This window comes from Barbatula barbatula (genome assembly GCF_947034865.1).
Source record: "Barbatula barbatula genome assembly, chromosome: 1".
NCBI lineage: Eukaryota > Metazoa > Chordata > Actinopteri > Cypriniformes > Nemacheilidae > Barbatula > Barbatula barbatula.
In genome coordinates, this window is record NC_136766.1 from 30,070,202 (window position 1) to 30,081,217 (window position 11,016).

An 11,016-nucleotide genomic window follows, 5' to 3' on the forward strand; every position below is an offset into this window, starting at 1 on the left:
GACAACGCACTGGTCCAATCCAAACGGTTCCACCTTTTCTAGACACAAGCTTCCTCTTAGGAAAGAAAATCACAGGCGAGATCTTTGTAATAGCGCAGTTATTTCACATAGAAACCAGTGAGATTAAACGTGGAGCAAATGGAATCTTGCTGAAGTCTCCGTCGTCTCAGATCTTTCTTCTGAGAAAAAGACACAGAAATCTCACAAATGTTTCCATCAGAGTTTCGGACGAGATCTGACAAACTAAGATGCGATTTGTCAAGTCTGAAATCAAATGTCAAAATGAAAGCTGACATTTGAAAATGTTTCTTGAATCGAGGAGAATTGTCTCGGTGAGAGAATTAGGAGAATCCTGGAAAAAAGGGGTGGGGCCATAACCTTCACCGTCTCAGAACATGGCTTAGGCCAGGATCGACTAAATAAAATTTACCCAGAATCAAGATTTTTGTGCCGAACTATCCACATTAACTTTACATGACTATCTCTATCTCACAATAGTCTGAAGAGGTCCAGTTGAATTTCGCCAAAGCCATTTCAGGAGATACATCTAAGACTGAGGACTACAATTACCTAAAAGTGAGTTGACAAGTTCATCGAACCTGCCTGACAGTGAAAATAAATCTTAGATGAACAAAGACACAGATCTAAAACCTCCCTAGAAGAGACAAAGCAACCTCATGACACAAATCCTGGACAACAAACATCTTTCTTTCCAACAACATTAAAAGTCTCTAAAGAGACCAACAAAAATTGCCAAAGTTGACTGTATTTCAAGTCATCCCGGCGGGGTATTGGGTAAAGTTTTCAACCAGCAATGATCACGCCTCGGGTAAACCTCATGGGCTACGATATTGCCTCTGCGAAAGAATATCTTTAAAGGCTGTGACCTTTCCTACGTACATACCTGGCCTTTGGACGGCAGGGTGGTAAGCAAGCATTAAAGTGACGTGCAGTTAGCCTTCAAACACTGCTTTTGCTTCGTGATGTGCCTATTCACAGGGTAGAGATATGCTAAAAAAGGATAATCATTGTTCATTTTCAATTAAAAAAGCTTATGGTACATGGGAAAATGTGCCTTTAATCGAGGGACATTTTCTCGGTGAGAGAATTAGGAGTATCCAGGGAATAAAGGGGTGGGGCCATAACCCTCACCGTCTCAGAACATGGCTTAGGTCAGGATCGACTCAGTCAACCCCAATGGGTTGTTGGACAGGACAACGCACTGGTCCAATCCAAACGGTTCCACCTTTTCTAGACACAAGCTTCCTCTTAGGAAAGAAAATCACAGGCGAGATCTTTGTAATATCGCAGTTATTTCACATAGAAACCAGTGAGATTAAACGTGGAGCAAATGGAATCTTGCTGAAGTCTCCGTCGTCTCAGATCTTTCTTCTGAGAAAAAGACACAGAAATCTCACAAATGTTTCCATCAGAGTTTCGGACGAGATCTGACAAACTAAGATGCGATTTGTCAAGTCTGAAATCAAATGTCAAAATGAAAGCTGACATTTGAAAATGTTTCTTGAATCGAGGAGAATTGTCTCGGTGAGAGAATTAGGAGAATCCTGGAAAAAAGGGGTGGGGCCATAACCTTCACCGTCTCAGAACATGGCTTAGGCCAGGATCGACTAAATAAAATTTACCCAGAATCAAGATTTTTGTGCCGAACTATCCACATTAACTTTACATGACTATCTCTATCTCACAATAGTCTGAAGAGGTCCAGTTGAATTTCGCCAAAGCCATTTCAGGAGATACATCTAAGACTGAGGACTACAATTACCTAAAAGTGAATTGACAAGTTCATCGAACCTGCCTGACAGTAAAAAATAAATCTTAGATGAACAAAGACACAGATCTAAAAACTCCCTAGAAGAGACAAAGCAACCTCATGACACAAATCCTGGACAACAAACATCTTTCTTTCCAACAACATTAAAAGTCTCTAAAGAGACCAACAAAAATTGCCAAAGTTGACTGTATTTCAAGTCATCCCGGCAGGGTATTGGGTAAAGTTTTCAACCAGCAATGATCGCGCCTCGGATAAACCTCATGGGCTACGATATTGCCTCTGCGAAAGAATATCTTTAAAGGCTGTGACCTTTCCTACGTACATACCTGGCCTTTGGACGGCAGGGTGGTAAGCAAGCATTAAAGTGACGTGCAGTTGGCCTTCAAACACTGCTTTTGCTTCGTGATGTGCCTATTCACAGGGTAGAGATATGCTAAAAAAGGATAATCATTGTTCATTTTCAATTAAAAAAGCTTATGGTACATGGGAAAATGTGCCTTTAATCGAGGGACATTTTCTCGGTGAGAGAATTAGGAGTATCCAGGGAATAAAGGGGTGGGGCCATAACCCTCACCGTCTCAGAACATGGCTTAGGTCAGGATCGACTCAGTCAACCCCAATGGGTTGTTGGACAGGACAACGCACTGGTCCAATCCAAACGGTTACACCTTTTCTAGACACAAGCTTCCTCTTAGGAAAGAAAATCACAGGCGAGATCTTTGTAATATCGCAGTTATTTCACATAGAAACCAGTGAGATTAAACGTGGAGCAAATGGAATCTTGCTGAAGTCTCCGTCGTCTCAGATCTTTCTTCTGAGAAAAAGACACAGAAATCTCACAAATGTTTCCATCAGAGTTTCGGACGAGATCTGACAAACTAAGATGCGATTTGTCAAGTCTGAAATCAAATGTCAAAATGAAAGCTGACATTTGAAAATGTTTCTTGAATCGAGGAGAATTGTCTCGGTGAGAGAATTAGGAGAATCCTGGAAAAAAGGGGTGGGGCCATAACCTTCACCGTCTCAGAACATGGCTTAGGCCAGGATCGACTAAATAAAATTTACCCAGAATCAAGATTTTTGTGCCGAACTAACCACATTAACTTTACATGACTATCTCTATCTCACAATAGTCTGAAGAGGTCCAGTTGAATTTCGCCAAAGCCATTTCAGGAGATACATCTAAGACTGAGGACTACAATTACCTAAAAGTGAATTGACAAGTTCATCGAACCTGCCTGACAGTGAAAATAAATCTTAGATGAACAAAGACACAGATCTAAAAACTCCCTAGAAGAGACAAAGCAACCTCATGACACAAATCCTGGACAACAAACATCTTTCTTTGCAACAACATTAAAAGTCTCTAAAGAGACCAACAAAAATTGCCAAAGTTGACTGTATTTCAAGTCATCCCGGCGGGGTATTGGGTAAAGTTTTCAACCAGCAATGATCACGCCTCGGATAAACCTCATGGGCTACGATATTGCCTCTGCGAAAGAATATCTTTAAAGGCTGTGACCTTTCCTACGTACATACCTGGCCTTTGGACGGCAGGGTGGTAAGCAAGCATTAAAGTGACGCACAGTTGGCCTTCAAACACTGCTTTTGCTTCGTGATGTGCCTATTCACAGGGTAGAGATATGCTAAAAAAGGATAATCATTGTTCATTTTCAATTAAAAAAGCTTATGGTACATGGGAAAATGTGCCTTTAATCGAGGGACATTTTCTCGGTGAGAGAATTAGGAGTATCCAGGGAATAAAGGGGTGGGGCCATAACCCTCACCGTCTCAGAACATGGCTTAGGTCAGGATCGACTCAGTCAACCCCAATGGGTTGTTGGACAGGACAACGCACTGGTCCAATCCAAACGGTTCCACCTTTTCTAGACACAAGCTTCCTCTTAGGAAAGAAAATCACAGGCGAGATCTTTGTAATAGCGCAGTTATTTCACATAGAAACCAGTGAGATTAAACGTGGAGCAAATGGAATCTTGCTGAAGTCTCCGTCGTCTCAGATCTTTCTTCTGAGAAAAAGACACAGAAATCTCACAAATGTTTCCATCAGAGTTTCGGACGAGATCTGACAAACTAAGATGCGATTTGTCAAGTCTGAAATCAAATGTCAAAATGAAAGCTGACATTTGAAAATGTTTCTTGAATCGAGGAGAATTGTCTCGGTGAGAGAATTAGGAGAATCCTGGAAAAAAGGGGTGGGGCCATAACCTTCACCGTCTCAGAACATGGCTTAGGCCAGGATCGACTAAATAAAATTTACCCAGAATCAAGATTTTTGTGCCGAACTATCCACATTAACTTTACATGACTATCTCTATCTCACAATAGTCTGAAGAGGTCCAGTTGAATTTCGCCAAAGCCATTTCAGGAGATACATCTAAGACTGAGGACTACAATTACCTAAAAGTGAATTGACAAGTTCATCGAACCTGCCTGACAGTGAAAATAAATCTTAGATGAACAAAGACACAGATCTAAAAACTCCCTAGAAGAGACAAAGCAACCTCATGACACAAATCCTGGACAACAAACATCTTTCTTTCCAACAACATTAAAAGTCTCTAAAGAGACCAACAAAAATTGCCAAAGTTGACTGTATTTCAAGTCATCCCGGCGGGGTATTGGGTAAAGTTTTCAACCAGCAATGATCACGCCTCGGGTAAACCTCATGGGCTACGATATTGCCTCTGCGAAAGAATATCTTTAAAGGCTGTGACCTTTCCTACGTACATACCTGGCCTTTGCACGGCAGGGTGGTAAGCAAGCATTAAAGTGACGTGCAGTTGGCCTTCAAACACTGCTTTTGCTTCGTGATGTGCCTATTCACAGGGTAGAGATATGCTAAAAAAGGATAATCATTGTTCATTTTCAATTAAAACAGCTTATGGTACATGGGAAAATGTGCCTTTAATCGAGGGACATTTTCTCGGTGAGAGAATTAGGAGTATCCAGGGAATAAAGGGGTGGGGCCATAACCCTCACCGTCTCAGAACATGGCTTAGGTCAGGATCGACTCAGTCAACCCCAATGGGTTGTTGGACAGGACAACGCACTGGTCCAATCCAAACGGTTCCACCTTTTCTAGACACAAGCTTCCTCTTAGGAAAGAAAATCACAGGCGAGATCTTTGTAATATCGCAGTTATTTCACATAGAAACCAGTGAGATTAAACGTGGAGTAAATGGAATCTTGCTGAAGTCTCCGTCGTCTCAGATCTTTCTTCTGAGAAAAAGACACAGAAATCTCACAAATGTTTCCATCAGAGTTTCGGACGAGATCTGACAAACTAAGATGCGATTTGTCAAGTCTGAAATCAAATGTCAAAATGAAAGCTGACATTTGAAAATGTTTCTTGAATCGAGGAGAATCCTGGAAAAAAGGGGTGGGGCCATAACCTTCACCGTCTCAGAACATGGCTTAGGCCAGGATCGACTAAATAAAATTTACCCAGAATCAAGATTTTTGTGCCGAACTATCCACATTAACTTTACATGACTATCTCTATCTCACAATAGTCTGAAGAGGTCCAGTTGAATTTCGCCAAAGCCATTTCAGGAGATACATCTAAGACTTAGGACTACAATTACCTAAAAGTGAATTGACAAGTTCATCGAACCTGCCTGACAGTGAAAAGAAATCTTAGATGAACAAAGACACAGATCTAAAAACTCCCTAGAAGAGACAAAGCAACCTCATGACACAAATCCTGGACAACAAACATCTTTCTTTCCAACAACATTAAAAGTCTCTAAAGAGACCAACAAAAATTGCCAAAGTTGACTGTATTTCAAGTCATCCCGGCGGGGTATTGGGTAAAGTTTTCAACCAGCAACGATCACGCCTCGGATAAACCTCATGGGCTATGATATTGCCTCTGCGAAAGAATATCTTTAAAGGCTGTGACCTTTCCTACGTACATACCTGGCCTTTGGACGGCAGGGTGGTAAGCAAGCATTAAAGTGACGTGCAGTTGGCCTTCAAACACTGCTTTTGCTTCGTGATGTGCCTATTCACAGGGTAGAGATATGCTAAAAAAGGATAATCATTGTTCATTTTCAATTAAAAAAGCTTATGGTACATGGGAAAATGTGCCTTTAATCGAGGGACATTTTCTCGGTGAGAGAATTAGGAGTATCCAGGGAATAAAGGGGTGGGGCCATAACCCTCACCGTCTCAGAACATGGCTTAGGTCAGGATCGACTCAGTCAACCCCAATGGGTTGTTGGACAGGACAACGCACTGGTCCAATCCAAACGGTTCCACCTTTTCTAGACACAAGCTTCCTCTTAGGAAAGAAAATCACAGGCGAGATCTTTGTAATATCGCAGTTATTTCACATAGAAACCAGTGAGATTAAACGTGGAGCAAATGGAATCTTGCTGAAGTCTCCGTCGTCTCAGATCTTTCTTCTGAGAAAAAGACACAGAAATCTCACAAATGTTTCCATCAGAGTTTCGGACGAGATCTGACAAACTAAGATGCGATTTGTCAAGTCTGAAATCAAATGTCAAAATGAAAGCTGACATTTGAAAATGTTTCTTGAATCGAGGAGAATTGTCTCGGTGAGAGAATTAGGAGAATCCTGGAAAAAAGGGGTGGGGCCATAACCTTCACCGTCTCAGAACATGGCTTAGGCCAGGATCGACTAAATAAAATTTACCCAGAATCAAGATTTTTGTGCCGAACTATCCACATTAACTTTACATGACTATCTCTATCTCACAATAGTCTGAAGAGGTCCAGTTGAATTTCTCCAAAGCCATTTCAGGAGATACATCTAAGACTGAGGACTACAATTACCTAAAAGTGAATTGACAAGTTCATCGAACCTGCCTGACAGTGAAAATAAATCTTAGATGAACAAAGACACAGATCTAAAAACTCCCTAGAAGAGACAAAGCAACCTCATGACACAAATCCTGGACAACAAACATCTTTTTTTGCAACAACATTAAAAGTCTCTAAAGAGACCAACAAAAATTGCCAAAGTTGACTGTATTTCAAGTCATCCCGGCGGGGTATTGGGTAAAGTTTTCAACCAGCAATGATCACGCCTCGGATAAACCTCATGGGCTACGATATTGCCTCTGCGAAAGAATATCTTTAAAGGCTGTGACCTTTCCTACGTACATACCTGGCCTTTGGACGGCAGGGTGGTAAGCAAGCATTAAAGTGACGCGCAGTTGGCCTTCAAACACTGCTTTTGCTTCGTGATGTGCCTATTCACAGGGTAGAGATATGCTAAAAAAGGATAATCATTGTTCATTTTCAATTAAAAAAGCTTATGGTACATGGGAAAATGTGCCTTTAATCGAGGGACATTTTCTCGGTGAGAGAATTAGGAGTATCCAGGGAATAAAGGGGTGGGGCCATAACCCTCACCGTCTCAGAACATGGCTTAGGTCAGGATCGACTCAGTCAACCCCAATGGGTTGTTGGACAGGACAACGCACTGGTCCAATCCAAACGGTTCCACCTTTTCTAGACACAAGCTTCCTCTTAGGAAAGAAAATCACAGGCGAGATCTTTGTAATATTGCAGTTATTTCACATAGAAACCAGTGAGATTAAACGTGGAGCAAATGGAATCTTGCTGAAGTCTCCGTCGTCTCAGATCTTTCTTCTGAGAAAAAGACACAGAAATCTCACAAATGTTTCCATCAGAGTTTCGGACGAGATCTGACAAACTAAGATGCGATTTGTCAAGTCTGAAATCAAATGTCAAAATGAAAGCTGACATTTGAAAATGTTTCTTGAATCGAGGAGAATTGTCTCGGTGAGAGAATTAGGAGAATCCTGGAAAAAAGGGGTGGGGCCATAACCTTCACCGTCTCAGAACATGGCTTAGGCCAGGATCGACTAAATAAAATTTACCCAGAATCAAGATTTTTGTGCCGAACTATCCACATTAACTTTACATGACTATCTCTATCTCACAATAGTCTGAAGAGGTCCAGTTGAACTTCGCCAAAGCCATTTCAGGAGATACATCTAAGACTGAGGACTACAATTACCTAAAAGTGAATTGACAAGTTCATCGAACCTGCCTGACAGTGAAAAGAAATCTTAGATGAACAAAGACACAGATCTAAAAACTCCCTAGAAGAGACAAAGCAACCTCATGACACAAATCCTGGACAACAAACATCTTTCTTTCCAACAACATTAAAAGTCTCTAAAGAGACCAACAAAAATTGCCAAAGTTGACTGTATTTCAAGTCATCCCGGCGGGGTATTGGGTAAAGTTTTCAACCAGCAATGATCACGCCTCGGATAAACCTCATGGGCTACGATATTGCCTCTGCGAAAGAATATCTTTAAAGGCTGTGACCTTTCCTACGCACATACCTGGCCTTTGGACGGCAGGGTGGTAAGCAAGCATTAAAGTGACGTGCAGTTGGCCTTCAAACACTGCTTTTGCTTCGTGATGTGCCTATTCACAGGGTAGAGATATGCTAAAAAAGGATAATCATTGTTCATTTTCAATTAAAAAAGCTTATGGTACATGGGAAAATGTGCCTTTAATCGAGGGACATTTTCTCGGTGAGAGAATTAGGAGTATCCAGGGAATAAAGGGGTGGGGCCATAACCCTCACCGTCTCAGAACATGGCTTAGGTCAGGATCGACTCAGTCAACCCCAATGGGTTGTTGGACAGGACAACGCACTGGTCCAATCCAAACGGTTACACCTTTTCTAGACACAAGCTTCCTCTTAGGAAAGAAAATCACAGGCGAGATCTTTGTAATATCGCAGTTATTTCACATAGAAACCAGTGAGATTAAACGTGGAGCAAATGGAATCTTGCTGAAGTCTCCGTCGTCTCAGATCTTTCTTCTGAGAAAAAGACACAGAAATCTCACAAATGTTTCCATCAGAGTTTCGGACGAGATCTGACAAACTAAGATGCGATTTGTCAAGTCTGAAATCAAATGTCAAAATGAAAGCTGACATTTGAAAATGTTTCTTGAATCGAGGAGAATTGTCTCGGTGAGAGAATTAGGAGAATCCTGGAAAAAAGGGGTGGGGCCATAACCTTCACCGTCTCAGAACATGGCTTAGGCCAGGATCGACTAAATAAAATTTACCCAGAGTCAAGATTTTTGTGCCGAACTATCCACATTAACTTTACATGACTATCTCTATCTCACAATAGTCTGAAGAGGTCCAGTTGAATTTCGCCAAAGCCATTTCAGGAGATACATCTAAGACTGAGGACTACAATTACCTAAAAGTGAGTTGACAAGTTCATCGAACCTGCCTGACAGTGAAAATAAATCTTAGATGAACAAAGACACAGATCTAAAACCTCCCTAGAAGAGACAAAGCAACCTCATGACACAAATCCTGGACAACAAACATCTTTCTTTCCAACAACATTAAAAGTCTCTAAAGAGACCAACAAAAATTGCCAAAGTTGACTGTATTTCAAGTCATCCCGGCGGGGTATTGGGTAAAGTTTTCAACCAGCAATGATCACGCCTCGGGTAAACCTCATGGGCTACGATATTGCCTCTGCGAAAGAATATCTTTAAAGGCTGTGACCTTTCCTACGTACATACCTGGCCTTTGGACGGCAGGGTGGTAAGCAAGCATTAAAGTGACGTGCAGTTAGCCTTCAAACACTGCTTTTGCTTCGTGATGTGCCTATTCACAGGGTAGAGATATGCAAAAAAAAGAATAATCATTGTTCATTTTCAATTAAAAAAGCTTATGGTACATGGGAAAATTTGCCTTTAATCGAGGGACATTTTCTCGGTGAGAGAATTAGGAGTATCCAGGGAATAAAGGGGTGGGGCCATAACCCTCACCGTCTCAGAACAAGGCTTAGGTCAGGATCGACTCAGTCAACCACAATGGGTTGTTGGACAGGACAACGCACTGGTCCAATCCAAACGGTTCCACCTTTTCTAGACACAAGCTTCCTCTTAGGAAAGAAAATCACAGGCGAGATCTTTGTAATATCGCAGTTATTTCACATAGAAACCAGTGAGATTAAACGTGGAGCAAATGGAATCTTGCTGAAGTCTCCGTCGTCTCAGATCTTTCTTCTGAGAAAAAGACACAGAAATCTCACAAATGTTTCCATCAGAGTTTCGGACGAGATCTGACAAACTAAGATGCGATTTGTCAAGTCTGAAATCAAATGTCAAAATGAAAGCTGACATTTGAAAATGTTTCTTGAATCGAGGAGAATTGTCTCGGTGAGAGAATTAGGAGAATCCTGGAAAAAAGGGGTGGGGCCATAACCTTCACCGTCTCAGAACATGGCTTAGGCCAGGATCGACTAAATAAAATTTACCCAGAATCAAGATTTTTGTGCCGAACTATCCACATTAACTTTACATGACTATCTCTATCTCACAATAGTCTGAAGAGGTCCAGTTGAATTTCGCCAAAGCCATTTCAGGAGATACATCTAAGACTGAGGACTACAATTACCTAAAAGTGAATTGACAAGTTCATCGAACCTGCCTGACAGTGAAAATAAATCTTAGATGAACAAAGACACAGATCTAAAAACTCCCTAGAAGAGACAAAGCAACCTCATGACACAAATCCTGGTTAACAAACATCTTTCTTTCCAACAACATTAAAAGTCTCTAAAGAGACCAACAAAAATTGCCAAAGTTGACTGTATTTCAAGTCATCCCGGCGGGGTATTGGGTAAAGTTTTCAACCAGCAATGATCACGCCTCGGATAAACCTCATGGGCTACGATATTGCCTCTGCGAAAGAATATCTTTAAAGGCTGTGACCTTTCATACGTACATACCTGGCCTTTGGACGGCAGGGTGGTAAGCAAGCATTAAAGTGACGTGCAGTTAGCCTTCAAACACTGCTTTTGCTTCGTGATGTGCCTATTCACAGGGTAGAGATATGCAAAAAAAAGAATAATCATTGTTCATTTTCAATTAAAAAAGCTTATGGTACATGGGAAAATGTGCCTTTAATCGAGGGACATTTTCTCGGTGAGAGAATTAGGAGTATCCAGGGAATAAAGGGGTGGGGCCATAACCCTCACCGTCTCAGAACAAGGCTTAGGTCAGGATCGACTCAGTCAACCACAATGGGTTGTTGGACAGGACAACGCACTGGTCCAATCCAAACGGTTCCACCTTTTCTAGACACAAGCTTCCTCTTAGGAAAGAAAATCACAGGCGAGATCTTTGTAATATCGCAGTTATTTCACATAGAAACCAGTGAG